Genomic DNA, 21,977 nt, shown 5'->3' with positions numbered 1-21,977 from the left:
TTTTCTAGTTATATCCCCCAAATCATGAACTATAAGAGAAGGAATTAATAAATTAGGTTTTATCAAGATGACATCATTTTCCTCCAGAAGAGAGCAACAGACCTATAAGAAAACGAAAAGACAAATGCAGGTCGTGGGAGGGATGGATACATCGAATCTAAGCCAAGCAACAGTGAGGAAGAAAGGGCTGGAGAGATGGCTGGGTGCTTAAGAGCACTCCTTGCTCTTGTGGAGGACTCCACTACTCTTGTGAAGGACTCGTTTCCTTTCCAGTAATAGTACCAGGTAGCTCACAACTGTCTGTGACTCTAGCTAATCGTGTAAGCTGACTATTTTAGAAAACATGTAACTAGTCTGGTATTCAAGTGACCAGCAAACACATGATGATATTCTCAGCATCAATCATTAGGGAAATCATAATTAAAACCATAATGGAGTTCCAGAGAATGATTATAAACTTCTGATTGGAAAGCAAAATGATATAACTATTTTGGAAGACGATGTGATGATTTCTTAAAAACGTAAATGAAAGTTTATCATATGACCTTTCAATCCTTCTTGAGGAAAATGTATGTTACATAGACTAGGACATGAAAAATAACAGTAGAAATTACTATAGTGAAAGTCTGGAAATATCCCAAGGATCCCTCCACTGGTTATTGGCATAGTAGAATACCACTCTGCTATAAGTATGAGCTATGGATACATGCTAGATGGATAAGCCTCTAAAGCATGTTAAGAGAAAACAAAGCCTTGTACAAAGGTCATGTGTGATATGTCAGTTATGTAAAACTTCCACAAAGTTTAAAATATATCATCAGTGATCACCCTTGGCCTGAGATGGGAGGACTGAGAAGGAGTTATGAATAAAGGTTTCCTAGGAAGAGAAATATATTCAAACTGTAGAGTGGTAATGTTTATACAATATATTTTTCTTAAAAATAACAATATATCTATAATGGATTCATTTTTATTGAATAAAATTATGTCTCAATAAGGCTATTATAAATAAAACCATTTTTAATAATGACAAACACATCCTTAAAGCTCTCGTATATGAATACAGTAAATCTGGAAGTAATTTTGTCATGATTGAAAAGCTTCCAAATGACATTTCATGGGATTTAAGCTTCATTTATTAAACATTAAAAAATACCAAAGAAAACTGGTTCACATCAGGAAATTCAGGAATTTACTAAAGAAAAATATTAAACTACAACCATTGCATAATTGGTGAATAGAATTTAAATTCGGGTGTCTTAATTGGGAATATGAAGTCAATATTGTAGCTTTCCCATGTCTGTTTCTGTTTTAGCTGTTTATATTCACTGAAGTAGGTATGGGGAAAGAAGCTGACCTTGGGTTGAGAACCCTTCCATTACCTGATATCCTACCAAGATTTATAAGACAACAAACAGTCTCTATCAAGTAACTCTCCCTAAAGTTTATGTGTATTGTCAACATTATTATACTTATCAGTAATATATATTTTTCCTATGTGTGTTTTTCCATATTTGCATTTTACAATTTACATAATATTAGAATGACATTAGATTTAAAGAATTTATAGTAAGTACTTTAGAAATCATGCTATTGTATTTAATAATGAGTTTGTGCAGTGGGTCATGTCCAGAGTTCTAGCTTGGTTCTTGTTGCTGTGAATAAACACTGACCAAAATCAACTTGATGAGACAAGACTTTATTTCACCTTAAAAGTTGCGGTTTATAATCCAGAGAAGCCAAGGCAAGAGTTGAAAGTTGGTGCTTGAAGCAGAAACCAGGAAGGAGAGCTGCTTACTGGCTTTCTCCTAGCTAGCTCAGTTACCCTTCTTATAAGCCCACCTGTGTAGGGATGGTACCACTCAATGATCTGTACCCTCCTACATTTATTACCAACTAAAGAATATGCCTCACAGACACAAGTCAATCTGATCTAGGCATATTTTCATTTGAGGTTCCCTCTTCCTAGGTGACTGTGGGTTGTTTCAAGTTGACAGCTGAAGTTAACTGGAACATTGAAGTACCTCAGTTTTACTGGAAAATCTGTAAACAAACTTTTGTTTTCTGTTTTGTTTTTCTGATTTTCTCTTTTGTGAGTCCCAGGAACTTGAAATAAGTCTCTGGTAAACTATACTCTGATGTTACTCTTTTGCTGTCTGTCTGTCTGTCTGTCTGTCTGTCTGTCTTGATGAAGCTTAGGTCTCTGCCCCCACACACTCTCAGGTGAATCTCCAATACACCCATTACTCACATTACAGATTCTGTTCCCACTCGAGGACAGTCAAGGTGTCTGCGGTGCTGCTGGGGAAGTGGTCATCTTTGGACACATCCTCATGTTATAAATGTGAAACAGAAACAACAAAAATACATAATAAAGCAAGGCAGGAAATTTCTGCACAGGAGATGACAAAAGGGAAATACTGACCCCACACAAAATTAATGCACTTATGGCCAAATAGAAATTCTGATTGAAGGAATTCTCCTGGTAGCCCTGGTGTTTCCTCTTCCTGTAAGAGGCCTGGGGTGACCTGTGAAGATGGTCACTACTCTGTTGACCCAGAAACCCCTACAAAATCATAAAAATAAAGCGGTTCAAATCTTCATGTACACTTTAAGAACACACAAGGACTTGCCCATGCTTTCAAGAGTACCATATCTGAAAAGCCAGCAAGTATCTGAAAGATGTCACTTTTACGGAGCAATGTGTGCCTTTCTAGAGGTATAATGGTGGAGTCGGAAGGTGCACCCAGACCAAACAGTGGCACAGGGCTAGTGGCCAAAAAAAGAGTTCTGAATTTTAGCTGCACACACTTAAAAATGCAGAGAGTAATACTGAACTTAAGGGTTTAGATGTAGATTCTCTAGTATTGAACATATCCAGTGAACAAAGCACCTAAGATGTGCCCACCAATTTACAGAGCACAGGGCAAGATTAGCCCATACATGTGATCTCCCAAGATAAGGAACAAAATATTTGAAAGCCAGAAGGGGAGGGTGCACAGTAGAAAAAGATACCCAGAAGACACAAAAACTTAACTCACAGGAATAAATTCAGCATAAAATAAGTGCAGATAAAAGTACAAGTAAATAAATCCTGTTTTTAAAATCTGTTTTCAGTGACTTTAGTGGGTCGCTTTGGGAAAGTCATCTGCCATTACCCCTCTGTCACATGGCCATGGAATGAGGCTCTCTAAGCTGGTCCTCTTCTCCTAAGCATTAGTTATTAACTTCACAACATTGTATAACTTCCGAACATTAGCACAAGGATGCTGCTGTGCTTGGGGGATGAGGCTGGGATCCCCGCCTGACACCAATTGGTCCTTCTTCCTTCGGTTTGTTTGCAGTAGACTTGACAATACCTCACCTCTACTTTGAAAGGTCACAGTGGCCTGATGAGCTTGCTCAGCTGCTCCTGAATCTCATCTGAATTAAGGAGGATTGGCCTCTGTCAGAGTTGTATTGTAGGAACGTACTGCACCACGGGTGTTTTGGTCACACAAGCTTCCATTGAATATTCTAATTTGATATTATTTGACTACTTGGTTTTTAAAATTGCACAACTCCAGGACTAGGAGAAACATTAGAGATTATAAATGAGTATTAAAACTGTCCAAATAACCCATACCTCAGTCCTTCTGCTCAATCTTGTTGAATTCTGTGATGGAAAAAATAAATATTAGTGATGTTCCTGTTTGCTGCGTGTTTATAGATGTCTGGCAACGTGTTCTGAGACTAAAATAATATAAATTCTGAAATTTTTGTAGGAATTAAATTATTATAGATGGTTCATCCCTGTTACCCCGCACTCTGGGACAGAGTCAAGTGGCAAGTCTGAGGTCAGCCTAGATAGATAGATGTATGCTATCTCAAGAAGAAGAGGAGGAAGAAGAGGAAGAGGAGGAAGAAGAAGGAAGAAGAAAAGGAAGGAAGGAAGGGAGGATGAACTACATACATCGGAAGACAATTATGGGAAGATTCTAAGAATGCCACTTCATGTATAACTAAATGACTACTTTGTGCATGCTTCTACACCTTACTATTCATTTCTTGAGAAGAGGATAAATTGTTACTTTTTACATTTGGTCTTCAGTGTAGGTACACTGCGATTATTTTTGTGTCCTAGAAATTGTGCTGTAACCTAAAGAGTACTTGTGTGCTTAAAGCTGCTAAATTGTGTTTTACTTGGCTGGTGAAAAGTACTGAACCCCAAGCCAAGCTGTCTGGCTAGGTTCTGACAGGCTACCCTCACTTTTTGGGATTTTAGACAAAGCATTTAATCTTTCTGACCCCGTATTTACTGATCTTTAATTGAATTGGTCAAACTAAAACCATTTCTGGGTTAATTGGCATGCAAAATGAAGTACTGCTTGACCTTACTCTAAATGTGTGGCTTTTGCCTTAGTAAGCGTGCTGATCATGTCACTATTGCTCTTGTGTCTACTTTCACCATCTTTGTTTTCCTTTTTCTGTATAAGCTATCTTTGCTTAAACTCCTCCCTTTACTGTTTTTCTTTGTTCAAGATATGTCTTACACTTTTGCCTGTGTCCTGCCTTCCTTCCTGTAACTCTGTGATCTTACCCTTACATAGGAGTATAGTTAATGAAAACAAAACAGGGGCTGGACAGAGGGATCAGTGGTTAAGAGCGCTTGCTGCTCTTGCAGAGGACACCCAAGTTTTGTTCCAAGCACCCATAGCAGGTGGCCCACAAATGTCTGGAGCTCCTGCTTCAAAGGGTTTGACACCTCTCCTGGCCGCTGTGTGCACATGCACTCATGTGGCACACACACATATACATAAGTGAAAACCATAAAAATATAATTTTGTTCAATGCAATCCCTATCAAAATTCCATCACAATTCTTCAAGGACCTGGAAAGAACATTAATCAACTTTATATGGAAAAACAAAAGGCCCAGGATAGCTAAAACATCCCTATACAATAAAGGAACTTCAGGAGGCATCACCATACTTGACTTCAAGCTCTATTATAGAGCTATAGTCCTGAAAACAGCTTGGTATTGGCACAAAAATAGGCAGGTAGACCAATGGAACCGAATCGAAAGCTCTAATTTTAACCCACACACCTATGAACACTTGATTTTTGACAAAGAAGCTAAAACTGTACAATGGAAAAAAGAAAGCATCTTCAACAAATGGTGCTGGCATAACTGGGTACTGGTATGCAGAAGACTGCAGATAGATCCATGTTTATCGCCTTGTACAAAACTTAAGTCCAAATGGATCAAAGATCTCAACATAAATCCAGCCACACTGAAACTTTTAGAAGAGAAAGTGGGAGATACTCTTCAACGAGTTGGTACAGGAGACCACTTCCTAAACATAACACCAGTGGCACAGGCACTGAGATCGACAATTAACAAATGGGACCTTCTGAAACGAAAAAGCTTCTGTAAGGCAAAGGACACAGTCAAAAAGACAAAAAGGCAGGCCACGGAATGGGAAAAGATATTCACTAACCCTACATCTGACAGAGGGCTAATCTCCAAAATTTATAAAGAACTCAAGAAACAAGTCTCCAAAACACCAAAGGATCCAATTAAAAGGTGGGGTACAGAGCTAAATAGAGAATTCTCAGTAGAGGAGGCTAAAATGGCCAAGAGACACTTAAGAAAGTGCTCAACATCCTTAGCCATCAGGGAAATGCAAATCAAAACAACTCTGAGATACCATCTTACTCCTGTCAGAATGGCTAAAATCAAAAACACCGAAGACAATTTATGCTGGAAAGGATGTGGAGAGAGAGGAACACTGCTGGTGGGAGTGCCGACTCATACAGCCTCTTTGGAAATCAGTATGGAGATTCCTCAGGAAAATGGGAATTAATATACCACTAGACCCAGCAATTCCACTCTTAGGCATTTATCCAAATGAGGCAAGTTCATACAACAAGGGCATCTGCTCCACTATGTTCATAGCAGCATTATTTGTAATAGCCAGAACCTGGAAGCAACCTAGATACCCCTCAACTGAAGAGTGGATAGAGAAAATGTGGTACATTTACACAATGGAGTATTACTCAGCAGAAAAAAACAATGGAATCTTGAAATTCGCAGGGAAATGGATAGCACTGGAAGAAACCATCCTGAGTGAGGTAACCCAGTCACAAAAAGACAAACATGGTATGTACTCACTCATATATGGATTTTAGACATGGATCAGGATAGTGCCAGTTTGCACTTCCACTGATAGTCTGGGAAACAGGAAAGAACCTAAAAGATATGCATATATGCATAGTACCCAAGAGAAGAGGATGGAGACAAGATCCCCTGAATGGATGGGGAACACGGCGAGGGGGGGGGAGAGTGGGACCTGGGAAGAAGAGAGGGGGTGAAGAGGAAGAGAGTTGGTCATGGGGGAACAGGAAGTTGAGGGGGTGGGGGTAGAATAGGGGGAAGAGAGAATCATAGGATCGAATACAGATCAGGCACCAGAGTGACCTCTAGTGATCTAAAGGTTTGACACCAATTGGCAAGCTAAGCAATAGTGGAAAGACCACCTCGAATGCCCATTCCTGATAATGAACTTGATGTCTATAACCATCCGGGAGCCTTCATCCTGTGACTGATGGAAGCAGAGGCAAACACACAATTAAACACTGAACTGAACCCAAGGAACCCAGTGACAGAGAGAGAGGAGTGATGAGCAAATTGGCAAAGAATGGGCTGGCAAAACCAGCAGAGACAGCTGATCTGAACAGGGGAGAGCTCTTGGACCCCAGACCGACAGTGGGGAGGCCAGCATGGGACTGCTCTGGACCCCTCAAATGTGAGTGTCAGCGAGAAGGCCTGGGCAACCTATGGGGCCCTGAGCTGTGGATCAGTGTCTATCCCTGGTATACAAACAGTCTTCGTGTGCCTATAGCACAAAGAGGGATGCTCTCTCAGCCTGGACTCTTAGGGGAGTGTCTGGACCCTACCCAGAGTAAAATGACAGACTCTAGATATCCCCTATGTGGAAGGATTTGGCAATAGGGTGGGAGGGTGGGGGGGAAGGGGAGTGCAGGAGGAGGGGAGGGAGAGGGAACTGGGATTGACATGTAAAACAAGCTATTTAAAATTTAAATAAAAAATGATAAAAAATATATAATTTTGTGGGGTCCCACAAAAGAACAAAGAACGACAGGCAACTAATGACTGCTGAGAGAGGGAGAAGTAGCCTTTTCCAGGGATAAGTCCCCTAACTGGTTATCCAAGACAAAGTAGTGAGCTCTAAAACCACATAACCACAAACAGCAATGACAAAACACACTCAGCAGTTTGTATTTGTATATTTTTGCAAACATATATGCATATATAAATGTGTATAATAATAATAAAGAAAAAGTTATTCAAAAAACCAAAACAATACGGGCAGTGATGGCTCATACCTTTGGTCCCAGCACTCAGGAGGCAGAGACAGGCATATCTCTGTGAATTGGAGACCAGCCTGGTCTATAGAGTGAGTTCCAGGACAGGCTCCAAAGCTATATACTAAGAAACCCTGTCTTGAAAAACAAAACAACAAAATCCAAACAGTCAAAACCAACCAAACAAACAAACCACCAGGGGCTGACAGATTAGAAGTGGCCTGCCAGTTTCCTGTTCAGGTGCCCCCACCTGTGAAGCATGTGCCCTCCCAGTAGGCAGAGGCTGGGTATGGGGACTGTGGAGCAGACAGCCTAGGTTTGCCTCTGCTCTTGTTCTCTCAGCACTCAGATCTGTTTCCACACCTGCAAAGAGGAAGCAAGACTATCATGGAGCATCACGGTGCAGATGAAGCGAGGCTTCTGCAGATCCCTGTAGGACAGTGATGGCTTTGGTGTGGAGCCGTCGTGAGGGAGCAGCCTCGGGCAGAGGATGCTGTGCTAGTTCTGGGGCCTCTGCCATGGCACCCTGGGCTGTACCACCTGCTGTCTCTCACCGTGTTCTTACACCAGGGCGTACATATTGGGGCAAGCTTTGAAGACGCAAATTAGCATGATTTGTGGGTGATGTTCTTTTCATTTCATTTGAAGCTACCTACAGCAAAAAATTTTCCCCAGTAACTCTTCTGTTGTTTTTGCTTTTGTCTTCTACCATGCTTCCCAACTGGCATACCATAATTATTATGCTCTAAGACACTAAAAGGAGGTGGGGTGGAAAGGCCCTGAAACAGTCCTTAGGCAGCCATTTTATCTATCATTCTATTTGAAAAGCAGCACATACAAAAATTATTCTCAGCAAATGCTAATTGAAGAAAACATTTCTGCACGAACATCTGAGGAAAGCAATATGTTCCTAGCTCTTTCAGAGCATAGACTAATCTAGTCACTCAGGAGAATGCCAGCTATTTATTTTTCTATACAGCCATTAAAAACCTTTGTTTTTTTTTTACACCAAGGCTCTTTCATTCTTTATCAAAGCAACTCTTTAAAGATGCCCCCCAGCCCCCACACGCTTTTTTTTTAATAAAGGAAAGCTAGCTGAATTATTTAATAGGGCATAAAGACTACTTTCCACTTCAATATTTAATACGTGGGGGTTTTAAGAGTAGTATTTACACATTTTCTAGAGTGTACCATTATACCTAATGTTCTAAGGAATGAGCAAAACAAGTCACACACAAAAATAAAGCACAGGAAAAAATTGTCACTGGTGTACCAAAGTTCTTTAGTATTTATACAATTATATGTTGCACAGACCTGCAACATGGGAGATACTAATCTAGATGAATCAGTGAGTCAACTCTCCCAGGTGGAAACAAAAAAATATTAAACACAAAAATAAAGGATCAGTTAGTACATAGACTTTATCAGACTTTAAATATTCTCTTGAAACTGTAAAACTAAACCCTGCATTTCAACAAATGTAGAGATTATAATTCCCAGGCTCTAAGATGCCATACTGCAAAGAGTTTTGTCTTTTAAGAAAAAACTAGATCTGCATATTTTATTCAAATATAAATGTAAGGGAGAGATGTATTGCATAGTAATAGTAAAAACAAGACTTCACAGAGGCAACTTTCTGTAACTTAATGCTCAATCATTTAATTAGAGAAGCATCTTTATTATTTATTTAGTCTTGGTTTTTTTGAGACACGGTTAGCCCTGGCTGTCCTGGAACTCACGCTGTAGACTAGGCAGGCCTTGGACTCAGTGATCCTCCTGCCTCTACCTCTTGACTGCTGGGATTGCAGGCAAGTATCATTTAGATGCCTGAGAAGTATCATTTATATTAAAATTTTTGATGTGATAGTTAAGAAATGCTACTGCAGCCAGTCCTGAAGCTCTAAGAGTTTCTTTTCATGCTGATGGCCATTTAGATTTTTCTTCTTTCATATTGGTGCATTAACACCAATAAAATAAAAACCCTATTTCCAAAGCCCTGGAGGAGCCATGCCGACAACTCCCCGGTGTGTTCAAGCACAGAGCTGTGTGTGGTCTGCTCACTGGGACTATACTAGTACCTCAAGATTTTGCTTTGGAGAAGAGGAGGCTAAGGGCCTAAAGAGTATATAAATATAATCAAAGGACATTATACATGTTTGGAAATTCCACAACAAAACCCATTATTTTGTACAATTAATATACACAAGCATAAAAATGTTTCACTTAGGCTCTATGAAGTCAGTGGACTCTGTTCACACAGCCTGGACAGGCAGTTCTCATTGGATGTTTTGTACGTCTAAGACTCTTATTTCCTCTAAAGATTGATAGAACTGACTAATGCAATTATCTGGGCCTGAAATGTCCTCTTTGAACCTCTAAATAATTGAGTAATTTAATTGAACAGATATTAGGCTGGTCAGATTTTCTATCTGGTAATTTGTGTCATCGAGGCATTTATTCATTCCATTCATGTTGCCAAATTTCTTGATATGAGTTGTTTCTCTTTGGTATTTGTATAGTTTACCTTGAATTATTTTTGCATTGTCAGCTGGTTATTTATGCTTAAAGTGAGCTTTTTAAAGATAAGACATGGTTGGTCTTGCTTATGTTTGATTTGGCAGTGCTTATGTAGTTTATTTACCAATATTGTTGCAGTTAATCCTATATCTTACTTATTAAAACTTATGTCACCTGTTTATTCTTTGTCTTTGTTTTTTCTTCTCTTTTGAGTTGAACGGCTTCTCTTTTAGCTCTACACTGAAAGATTCATAATTACACTCTTGGTGGTTCCTTTATAATTTGTAGTTTAATTCATCTCAGACTATAATAATATTTGCCATACCTAATCTTTATCTTCATATGGTGTATCAATATATAATTTTCTTTGTAATATTTTTCCCTCTTGAATAACTTTTAAAAAACATGTTCTATGGTACAGGTCTCTTGTAACAGTTCATGTTTGTCTTGTTAGCATTATATTATTTTTAAATTACATGTGTATGTGAATGGATATGTACTTGTGAATGCAGATACTCGAGGAAGCCAGAGGCTCCCTGTGTTCCTGGAGGTGGAGCTACAGGTGGTTACCAAGCTGTCTGACTGGGCACTGGGAAGAGAACTTGGGTCCTCTGCAAGATGGTACACCCGTGACCACTGAGCCTCTCCAGCTCCTTTTGGTACAGTTTCCATAGTTTTGCTTCCACAACTCCTTTTTAAAAATTTTAATTCTCCATCTCATCTAACGAAATTCCCATTTTACAGACTGTAGTTTTTTTAGTCTCTTAAAAACTTCAATGGTTATTTTTATTTCCTCATTGTGTTCATATTTTTTAAACCTTGGGAAATATGCCACTCATTACATCTGTTTTCAAGTCCTCTAATACTAATTTTTTAATTATTATTTTTTACATTCCAATTCCAGTCCTCCCTCCTCTCCTCCTGCTCCCCTCAGCTTCCCCCCACCCCACCTCCCACCTGTTCATCAGAGAGGATAAGTCCTCCCCTAGGAAGTCTACTAAGACTGTTCCATCATCTCGCTGAGACAGGACCAAGGTACCCCCACCCGTCACACCCACTCTGTGTCTACACTGAGAAAGGTATCTCTCCATATAGAATTTGCTCCACTAACTCAGTTTGTGCATTAGAGTTATATCTTGTATCCACTGTCAATGGTGTGGCTGGGGCAATATATAAGGCCTGTAGTACTAATATTGATGCTTTTTCTATTTTCTGATTTTTTTTTTTTTTTTGGTTTTTCGAGACAGGGTTTCTCTGTGGCTTTCGAGACTGTCCTGGAACTAGCTCTTGTAGATCTGGCTGGCATTGAACTCACAGAGATCCGCCTGTCTCTGCCTCCCGAGTGCTGGGATTAAAGGTGTGCGCCACCAACGCCCGGCCTATTTTCTGATTTTTATTCAGTATATTGGTCAATATTTTCTGATTCTTAGAGTTTTGTATATTTTTGAATTCATAAAAGACATCCAGAATATTATATTTTGTGACTGTCTAGATATTTGCTGTGGTTGTTTTGGTTTTTTGACACAGGGTCTCTCTGTGTAATCACCCTTGCTGTTCTGGAACTCACTCTGTACACCAGGTTGGCCTTGAACTAACAGAAACCCACCTGCCTCTACCTCCCAAGTTCTGGGATTAAAGACTTGCACCATCACCACCTGGCAAGAAAATTCTGCCTATTTTGACAGCTGAAGTTTTTCATTTTTCCTTTATTTTTCAAGACTTTAATTTTATGTATATAAGTGTTTTGTCTGTATTCATGTCTGTGTGATGGTGTTGGATCCCCTGGAACTGTAGTTATAGATAGTTGTGATCTGTAACGTGGGTCCACTTGAAGAGCAGCCAGTGCTCTTAACCGTTGAGCCATGTCTCCAGCCCCCTCTGCTTTCTCCCCCATGTATGCCTATATACTATGTCTATGCCATTGTCCATAGTGGTCAGAAGATGCTGCTGGATCTCCTGTTACACATGCTGTGAGAAGCACTGTGGGAGCTGGGAATTGAATCATGGGCCTCTAGAAGACTAGGCAGTCCTTTTAACTGCTGAACCACCTCTCCAGTCTTCCTAATTACCGTTGGGCCTGACTTTAATCAGCAGTTAAAACTTATGAACACAATTGTGGTTTGCTTTTATGATTTGATAAGATTGCCTGCATGAGTAGTTTTTATTTTACTGCATTTTAGCCTTTTGGGCAAGGCATGAACTTCTGGGGTCTCTGCTGATTGGGTGGAGTGAATTAAAAAAAAAACTTGCCAGGCATGCTGACCAGTAAGAAATGAAATATTTCCCATCCCGTATAACTGCTCACATCATGTACTATTTTCTTTATACACTCAACTACAGCAAAGGCTCATAAAGGGCCATATGTAGGTAGTGAATATGATCAAAGTACACACACATATGGTAATGCCATAATGAAGGAAATGCAGATAAAAAGTAGGAGGAGAAGTAGGAGAAGGGACAGAAGGAGGGGAAGTAGGAAGGAAGGGAAGTAGGAAGGAAGTCCCACAAGCCAAGTCCCAGAGCTGATACTCTGCCTGGCTCCCAATATTAAAGTTTGTTTCTCAGCTTCTGTCCTTAACACTCTCGACTGCTCATCTCACCGCTCGCCACCCGCCCCCCCCCAAGTCTCTCTCCACTGTTCATCTCACCACTCGCCACCCGCCCCCCCCAAGTCTCTCTCCACTGCTCATCTCACCGCTCGCCACCCGCCCCCCCAAGTCTCTCTCCACTGCTCATCTCACCGCTCGCCACCTGCCCCCCCAAGTATACTAGGACTTGAAAACTTTCTGTTGCGGGGTCTAAACCATCTCACTGCAGAAATCCATGGCAGCATGAGTCTCACCCAGCTTGTTTCTTTCTCTTCAGTGATCAGACGTGTTCTCTCAGGTCACCAGTGTGTGAAAACATGGGTTCAGAGTGAGAGTGTGTGTACACAAACACACACACAGAGTTCTCTAGGTGTTTACAGTGGAAGGATTAGGTTTGTCCTTGATGTTCCATTGTGTCTAAAATCAGAGCCCGGGTTTAAATCTGCATGGTGTCTTTACTGCCTTCCTCTGTGAGGAAGTCACTTCGGCAGTTCGCACTTGTGGGTGTGTACACGAGTGTGCACAGACACCCTGGCTTCCTTCTTTTTGAAAAGTTTCTTCTCTTCTACTGGTTTCTAGAATATCATACTAATATGATTTCTTTCACCATTTCTTTTAAAAATGCTTCTCAGCTCATCACCTTTACCTGGGAATTATATCTCGGAATTTTTCAAGGTTTACTTGTTAGTAAGTTGTGAGTACAATTTCTTTTTAGTTCATAGTCCCTCCCTATAACGTTAGTATCAGCAAGGGCCAGCAAAGCTTGTCCTGTTCCTGCCTGAGCACATGTCTCTGAGGAGACTCAAAAGCAAGGTAATGAAATAACAGGGTCTTCTCTTCTTCCCCGACGCCAGCTTCCAAAATTCATTCTCCTCTAGGGCTTTGTTTCAAGACAGTTAGCTGCTAGTATCTTGTCTGTACATGGCTTGGGTCCTGGGACCCTGACTTGGGGAGCTGACAGAATGAAGAAATGGTAAACACACAGAAAGACTGGAATCAGGTGGTCTAGGCTCTCTGGTGGAGAAGCTGCAGCACCCAGAAGCTTACCGTGTTTATTAAATACCACTGAAGGGGAAGGTAGGGTTATTGTTCACAGCTGAACAAGGAGGCGGAGTTATTACATACAGATAACCGAGGAGGCTGTTTATTGTATACAGCTGGGCAGGAGCCCAGTTAAGCTAATCCAAGCAGGAGCAGTCTCTGTAGGGAGTGGACTTGAGGCTGTACATATCTGAAGGCAGAAAGCCAGGGGTATTTTCTGTAGACACTGTAAACATTCCCATTTGGACCCAAGGAAGGCTTTGCCATCCCTCTGATCCTTACCCAGGGTGGCTTTGCCAATCCCATGGCTCTGAGGCATTGGTATCTGACATTGTGGTGCCCCTGTCAACCACACAGGTTCACTCAGGACTTCACTGGCTCCCCACATCTCCCTCTTTCTTATTCCGTAGATATTCAGGATGGATCCTTAAATTTAGTCTAGGTGAGTTCACTGCAGTGCTCAACACTGGACTGCAAAGATGCAAAAGGCAGGATCCCAGGAGCCTCCGTACCAACAGAAATGCAAATTCAAGGGATTAACATCTCAGGAAGGCTGTTTATGTGGCATTAACAAGAGAAAGGAATCTGAGAGGGCACCTACTGCTTTTCTAGGATATGCGGGATTGGGCACAGCCATGTGATCCTTGGTGTGGGCCCAAATTAATTCCCCAATTGTCCTCTCTAAATCGCAGGGCTGTATTCCACCTGGAATAATTGAGCAGAGCCCACTGGGACTCCAGGAGGTTAAAGAAATGCACCCCCCCATCAACAAAATAAAACAAAACAAAAGCAAAACTGGAGAGACCCATATAGACAGGTATGGGAGGATGTAACCAAACCACTGGAGAAAAAGCTTAGGCCAGGAGGGACAATTACCAAACACATTAGAAACGTAACCAGTGGATTTTTTACATTAGGGTCTTAAAAACAAAAACCAGCTAACATTTAAAACCACCAAAATTTTTCCCGCCTTTGGCTGTGTACCTCCTCTGCCCAAACCATTCCACTCTGGCTAGTGACCATTTTGTTGCCCTCAATTCCCCAAAACTGCTGTGGCATGCTGGTCTTCATCGCTTCTGGGCTCCAGGCCCCGACTCGGACCAGACAGGCTCACAGTGCAGGCTGCTGGACAGGGTCGCCTAGCCCAGTGTCTGCTCCAGCACACACAGCTGGCCAAGCAGGCAGGCGCTCATCCCACCCTGGGCTTCCCCACTACATGGCCCTCAACCGTGTGCTGTTTGTTTTCTGGCAAATGTAACAGGGACGCAGCTCAATGGAAAGCAAAACTGGCAATGTGCTTAGGGCTCTTGGCCATGTATCGCCCCCCTGATTCTTCCTTCCTTTTCTTTTTTCTTTAATTTTTTTTTCAAGAGGCCAAACTCATTGCCCAGCTCCCTGGAAACCAAGGGCACCCCTCCCTACCATAGGCCACGATCTGCTGAAGCAGCAATGTAGTTTTCCATAATCTCCCCAAGCGCCTCTATTTGTCACGTATTTTGCAGACACTTAGAATTTTATAGACACGTAGAATTTCAGCTCCTCCTTTGCCTTTACATTCATCCTTACCTTCGTTTGTTTGCTTATCTCAGGAGCCTCCCTTACTTGAGTTCTGGGAGTTCCCATCTTAGTCCCTTCTGGGGGCCATGTCCTGTATGGCTTCAGGTACTGACCTAACTGGGGCTTAGAGGGAATGAAAAAGGACAGATTCACAGACAGACAGGCTGAGATCTGGTGGTCTGGGCTCTCTGATGGAGGAGCCACAGCATCCCAGAAGCCCAATGTGTGTATTATATGCAGCTGAACTGGGCAGCGGGATTGTTGCAGAAAGATAAAGGAGGCAGGGTTATTGCGTATAGTTGAACTAGGAGACAGGTTTAGATAATTGGGTGGGTGCAGCATCTGTACTGTGCAGCATCTTCAGGCTGTCAGCGTTTGGGAAAGAAAGCTACGGTGACAGTTTTTGCACATATTGTGCACATACATATCTGCACTTGGATCCAAGGAAGGCTTTGCCATCCCTCTGAGCCTTACCTGGGGAGAAGACTTTGTTCCTCCTAAGGGGCTGAGGCATTTGTCCTTGATATGGCCATACCCCTGTCAACAACAAGAATTCACTCAGGACTCACTCACTCCCTACTTATTAGCTATCTAGTTGTATTGCTAAGAAGCCATGGGCAAGCTGAGACAGATTTTCTTACTCCTCTGCACTCTCTTAGAAGTAGTACGTCATGTTGAGTTTCCTCTTTGAAGTCCTTGACTCTTTCCATTTCTCAGCATTGTCACTAAAATGCAATCTCACATCTATCCTTTCTAATAATACCCAAATATGTTCTTTCCAGAGTGAAGATCTGAACATGCTACTTTCTTCCTTAAATATGCGTGATGGAGTCTCTTGATTTTAGGCTAGACTTTAATCCTAAGACCTGAAGGACTCTATGTGCTTGGCTCTAGACTACCCCTCTAGACTATCCCTTGACCCTTTCTCAACCCTGATAACGCACCTTCAGTTTGGTTTTCAAATGCCTGTTTCTGCCTGCACATGAATCTTTGAAAATGCAGTTTTGTTAGCATGAAATGTCATTTTTATCTTCAAATCATGCACACCATTTCCAAGACTTAAACTCATCTCACCTTTTCAAGAAACCTCTTTCCCTTTTAAAATACACAATTGTATGTAATTGTGTAAAATTGTTAATGCTACTTTGTGTAAGTTTGTGTTAATGCTGCTCTGTGTCCCGGTAGCTGCTCCCAAATAACCACACAGACACTTATTATTAATTATAAATGCATGGCCGATAGCTCAGTCTTGTTACTAACTAGCTCTTACATTTTAAATTAACCCATTTTATTTATGCTGTGCCACATGGCAGTACCTTTTTTTCAGTAAGTTCATCTTGCTTCTCTCCCAGTCTCCTTAAACCTCTCCTCCTTCTTCCCAACATTCTCTTTGTCTGGTTCTCCCACCTAACCTTACCCTGCCTAGCTATAGGCCAGTCAGCTTCTTTATTAAACCAATCACAGTCACATACATTCACTCAATGTAAAGTATTCCACAACTTTGTTCCCTATAAACTCAGACTTTTAGCACTATGAGTATAGTGGTAATATTTTTTGAATGCATGAATATGTAAAATACTCAATAATTACCTTAAAAAAACAGAATCATGAGCATAATAGATTAAAATGAAAACATTTGACTACTTTATTAATGACCTAATGTGTATTATAATCACTTTATATATTCTAAATGACAGTTTTTATGCTCTCATTGTGAGAGAAAATGTTTATTTTTAAAAACATGAATAAAATGTTCATCTTATGGTTTCTGTTTATAATTTGTTTTTTAGGTAAAAAAGACTACTTTCAAAATATTGCAGTTTTAAAACATATATATATATACATATAAAATATATACACATATATTCATAAAGGATAAAAATAGCAACCAGTGTCTAATAAGGGAAGGCGTTTGTAAAGGTAGTTGTAACAACTGTCCCCTTTTGTGAATACACTCTTGATATACTTTGATATAATTGCATTGGCTCACTTTTCTGTTGTTTGTTACTTCACATGCTTGTAGTACTGTGCTCAGTGCTTTGAAGTGTTACCAATATGTCAGACAATATCCAGACACGACCAACTCCATTCTATAACTGTGAAAGTCGGAGACTGTAATTTTCTACAAATATTAAGACAATCAAAATCAAGTCACTTATCATTTCTTGCTATATTGTGATAAAAGTAAATTTTAATAATAAGAAAACTTTGTAAACTATATAACTTCATGAAAACAGAACAATATGCTCTGAGAAAAGTAAAAAGACTATAAAGAAAAATTTTTAATTTTCTTAAAATTAATGAAAATGGCTGAGCAGTAGTAGCGTATGCCTTTAATCCCAGTACTCAAGAGGCAGAGTGGATCTCTGAGACAGGCAGACCTCTGAGTTCAAGGCTAGCCTGGTCTACAGAGTGAGTTCCAGGATAGCAGGGCTACGCAGGGAAACCCTGTCTCAAAAAAACATTAAAAAATATGATAATGAAAATGGAAACATATCGAAACCTCTGGGGCAAGTCAAAATCAGCAGTAGCAGAGATGCAACCAGCACGTAACTTGCAGACCACTAAAGAAGAATATCAAGTATATGAGCTGTTGTCTATCTGAGGTAGCTAGAAGAGCAATAGAAATCAAGCCCAGAATAATAGGGGGAAAATAGAGATCAGAGCACAAGTAGAGACTTTTAAAGGGGTACACAGGTAATTAAATGAAGAGTTTGCTTTTCTAAGAATATACAATTGAGAAACCCTTAGCTAACTTACAACAAAACTAAGTGACTCAAATAAAATGAGACAAAAATGGAATCAGTATAATTGACACTAAAGAAATTCAAAAGATTATAAAGGATTACCATGAGCTGTATACCAAAATTTGAGGACATAAAATAAGCAAATTTTTAACACATTAACCTTTAGGAAGATTGAATTTTTGGAGATACAGAGACTCTGACCAATAATGAACAATGAGACAGAAGCAGCAATAAGGAGGCCCTCTTTAAACAAAAGCCTACTCACAATACATCATATACATGTGTGAAATTTCTAAATAAATAAAAAAACCAATGTTTGTGATGGCTCTTCTACTGAGTTATACCAAAGATTCTAAAATGGTTTAGACTTATTTACTTTTTTTTTTGGACTCCATTCTGAAAATCCAGTATTAGGTTGTCACTATGAATGCAGATGACACACTGAAAAAATGAAACTACAGGTGAATATCACCAATGAACCTAGATGCAAAACTGCTAGCAAATGGAGCCAGAGAGATGGCTCAGTGGTTAAGAATGCTTGCTATTCTTGCAAAGGACCCAGGATTGTTTCCTGGAACAGATTTGGCAGCTCACAAGCAGTTGTAACTCCTGCTCCAGGGTTTTTACCACTATCTTTTGACTTCTGCAGGCACCAAGCATGCCTGTGGTGCACATACATACATGTAGGCAAAGCACCCAAATACATAAAGCAAAATAAAAACTTTAAAAATATATACTAGCAGCTTCAATCTAACAGCACATTAGAAAGAATAGTATAGCACTTTCAAGCCAGGGATGCAAGGATGGTTCAACGTACAACGTACAATAAACATAGTATGCTACACCTGAAGGATGTTTCTAAGATAGGGAATAAAGAAAAGGTGCCCACTCTCACTCATCCCTTAGTCAACATAGCCCTCAAAGTGTAAGATGGAGCAATCAGGCAAAAGAAAGACAATAATAAAAGTTTTCCAACCTGTAAAGGAAGCATTCTAATTGCTAGTTTGCAGATGACATGACTGTATGTAGAGAAAAATCCCAAAGCTCCTCCCCAAACCTCTTGGAATAATAGTGAACCCAGTAAAGTGACAGGAAAGAAGCTCATAGAAAAATCAGCATCATTTATACTTACTATCCAGTAGCAAATTATCCAGAAGAAATCACCAATTCACAATAACTACGAAACTATAGAAAGATATTATATTAGAATGAATTTCAACCGTTCTGGACATCTCCACAGTAAAAACCAGGGCATTTGTTCTAAGGGATTAGAGGAAATATTCACCAAATGATATGATGTTCCGTGATCATGGGTCACAATGAATGTCATTAAAATCGCCAGATTACCCAAGGTGATCTACAGATTGAAGACTGCTCCATCAAAATACTGAAGAAAAAAAAAAGCCTGGTTGGGCAGTGGTGGCACATGCCTTTCATTCCAGCCCCTGAGAGGCAGAGGCAGGCAGATCTCTGTGAATCTGGGGCCAGCCTGGTCTATACAGAGGGAGTTCCAGGACAGCCAATTCAGTACAAAGGAGCCCTATCTTGAATAACAACAAGAAACAAACAAAGGCTAGAATTTGTTCTAACACTAAACAGCTAAAGCAATCTTGAGGCAATACAACAATCAAGTCAGGAACATCGCATTGCTGGCTTTAAAGTATGATCCATGCTATGGCAACGTAAAAAGTGCGCCATTGGCAGAAAACTAGCCTCACAGACCAGAGAAATGGAACTCTGAGTCCAAAACTCCACACACACTTGTGGGGAAGGATGGCATCCGAAAAATGGTGCTGGGGAAACTGCATTCATGCATGTAGAAGATTGAAACTATGTCCCCCTCTCTTATCTCATAAAAAACAGTCAACACATACAGCATCTTAAATATAGAACCCCAAACTGGAACCACTGGAGGAAGTAATGAGGATTTTTTTAGGCAAGACTGAAGCACGCTGACTGACAAAGGAAAAGCAGACAAGAGATGCCATTACCTAAAATCATGCACCCCTGAGTAAACAACACCTCAACCAGACATGTGCTGAGCAGGCAGAGCCGTTGCAGCCTGGATTGCAGTTGAAGATAGATTGACGTGTGGTGCCTATTCGTGGTAGAATACTAGGTAGGCTCTGTGAGAGCTCAGATAACTCTAGAAAAAAAAGCAGCAGCAGTAACAGCAACAAAAACCAACCAAGTAACCAGATTGAGAAAGAGGCAGCAGATCTAAACAGACAGAACTTCAGACACACAATGGGCGTGTGGAAATGTTCGGCATCACTAATCCTGGAAACCCAAGTCAAAACCACAATGAGACATCACCTCATGCAGTTCACATGACTGTCCTCCAGATGAAAGGTAAGTGCTGCTGCAAATGCAAAGAAAAGGCAACTAGTAACACTTGGGGTAGAAATATAAAATTAGTGCAGCCATTATGGAAAACAGAGGAGCTTGGGGAAGTTTCTCACAAAATTAAAAATAAATGTAGTGCATCATCCAGCAGCCTCACTAGTGGGTGGATATGTGGCCAAACAGAAATGAAGTCAGCATGGTCAAAGAGGCTTCTACAACCGACACACTGACTACGGCACTATTTGCTACAGTCAAGCGCAGACAAGCAAGTGTCCATCAGCTAATGAACAGCCTAAAAATGTGATCCAAGGAAAACGTTGAGTGCTATTGTAATCAAGTAACTTGCCAGGGTCTAGGAGATTTCAAACCCTGCTTACTTTCTGCTCATCTTCATGAGCACATTCCTCATATTATCTTGGAAAAGCGAAAGTTGACTATTTATTTTCCTTTGCACTGGTACATCACACTCAATTTCAGTGTTTTAGTACATCTGCAGCTTCAGTCAGCATGGGGCATCAAATTGAAGCATGGGGTACTCCTGCCTTTAAAAACAAGTCTCTGCAACATCAATGACCCATTCTTAATATAGCCTTCCCATAGTAATTAAATTTTCATAGAGCTGTTTGATGACTTTATTATTAGTTCTTTGGAAATCAATAGGATTATTTTGATTCTTGCTTATTTCCAAATATTAAAACCTAAGCAGTTTGGCCTGTTAGCTTAATTAGAACATGGTGGTGGTATCGACCACCATGTGATTCCAGTGACAGCTTATAGAAAATCCCCGATGAAAGCCCTACCTAGTACTTCTCCTCGCTCATGTTTGGGTAGCTTCTGTAGTTATCAAGCAACACAAAAAAAGAATTTTTATGATACATCTATAATATTTCCAGAATGAAGAAAAAAACCAAAAGAGGCAATTTTCCTAACTTCTTTCCATTTAACCCTCCCTGAGTGTCTGGGTGAGTAGGTGCACGTGTCTTGTGTCTGAGAGCTCAGGTACTCATGTGGAGGTCTTGGGTGTTGGCCTTCCCCTTCTGTTTGTTTGAGACAGGGTCTGTTGTTTTGTTTCCTGAAGAACCTCCATACTGATTTCCAAAGTGGTTGTATGAGTTTGCACTCCCACCAACAGTGGAGGAGGGTTCCCCTTTCTCTACATCCTCTCCAGCATAGACTGTAATTGGTGTTTTTGATTTTAGTCTTTCTGACAGGAATAAGATGGTATCTCAGAGTTGTTTTGATTTGCATTTCCCTAATGGCTATGGATGTTGAGCCACTTTTCAATTGGATTGTTTGGTGTTTTGGTGGCTAGCTCCTTGAGTTCTTTGTATATTTTGGAGATCAGCCCTCTGCCAGATGTGGGGTTGGTGAATATCTTTTCCCTTTCTGTGGACTGCTGTTTTGTCTTGTTGACTGTGTCCTTTGCCTAAAGAACCTTCTCAGTTTCAAGAGGTCCCATTTATTAATTGTCGATCTCACTGTCTGTACTACTGGTGTTATGTTCAGGAAGCGGTCTCCTGTACCAATTCCTTCAAGGGTAGTTCCCACTTTCTCCAAAACTAAACTCTTATATCCCTGTTTTGTGAAATGTCTATTAGATATCATTGCATTTGACAGATGTTTTGGCTGTGGAACTTCAACACATGGGCATTTGGTCAGAATTGAAGGAAAAAGGAGGTCTCTGGTCATTTTGTTTGATTAAAAAACATTGAGGCAATTGATTCCACTTAGGCTGGAGGCCTTTGCCAGTTTCTGTGTCGTCAAACCTAGCTCAGGTTCTGGCCTGCCCTGGGAGACTGTTTGTTTGAGACAGG

General features: G+C 40.6%; 1 protein-coding gene across 8 annotated transcripts in view; it reads left to right on the top strand.

The window, feature by feature from the left end:
* Ccdc148 (coiled-coil domain containing 148) overlaps window positions 1-21,977 on the top strand; it is a 261,051-nt gene that overhangs the window by 8,136 nt on the left and 230,938 nt on the right. For 4 of the 8 annotated variants that reach the window (XM_040745388.1, XM_040745387.1, XM_040745396.1 and 1 more), the window contains exon 2: window positions 10,397-10,543. The exons of the other annotated variants lie outside the window; for them this stretch is intronic. The gene's annotated coding sequence lies outside the window, so the exon portion shown is untranslated. The remainder of the gene's footprint in view (window positions 1-10,396; window positions 10,544-21,977) is intronic. 8 annotated transcript variants of the gene reach the window in all.

This window comes from Mesocricetus auratus, unplaced genomic scaffold, assembly GCF_017639785.1.
Source record: "Mesocricetus auratus isolate SY011 unplaced genomic scaffold, BCM_Maur_2.0 Super-Scaffold_100004, whole genome shotgun sequence".
NCBI classification, from domain to species: domain Eukaryota; kingdom Metazoa; phylum Chordata; class Mammalia; order Rodentia; family Cricetidae; genus Mesocricetus; species Mesocricetus auratus.
Note: the sequence above shows the minus strand (reverse complement) of the source record. Positions and strands in the feature narration are given on the sequence as shown.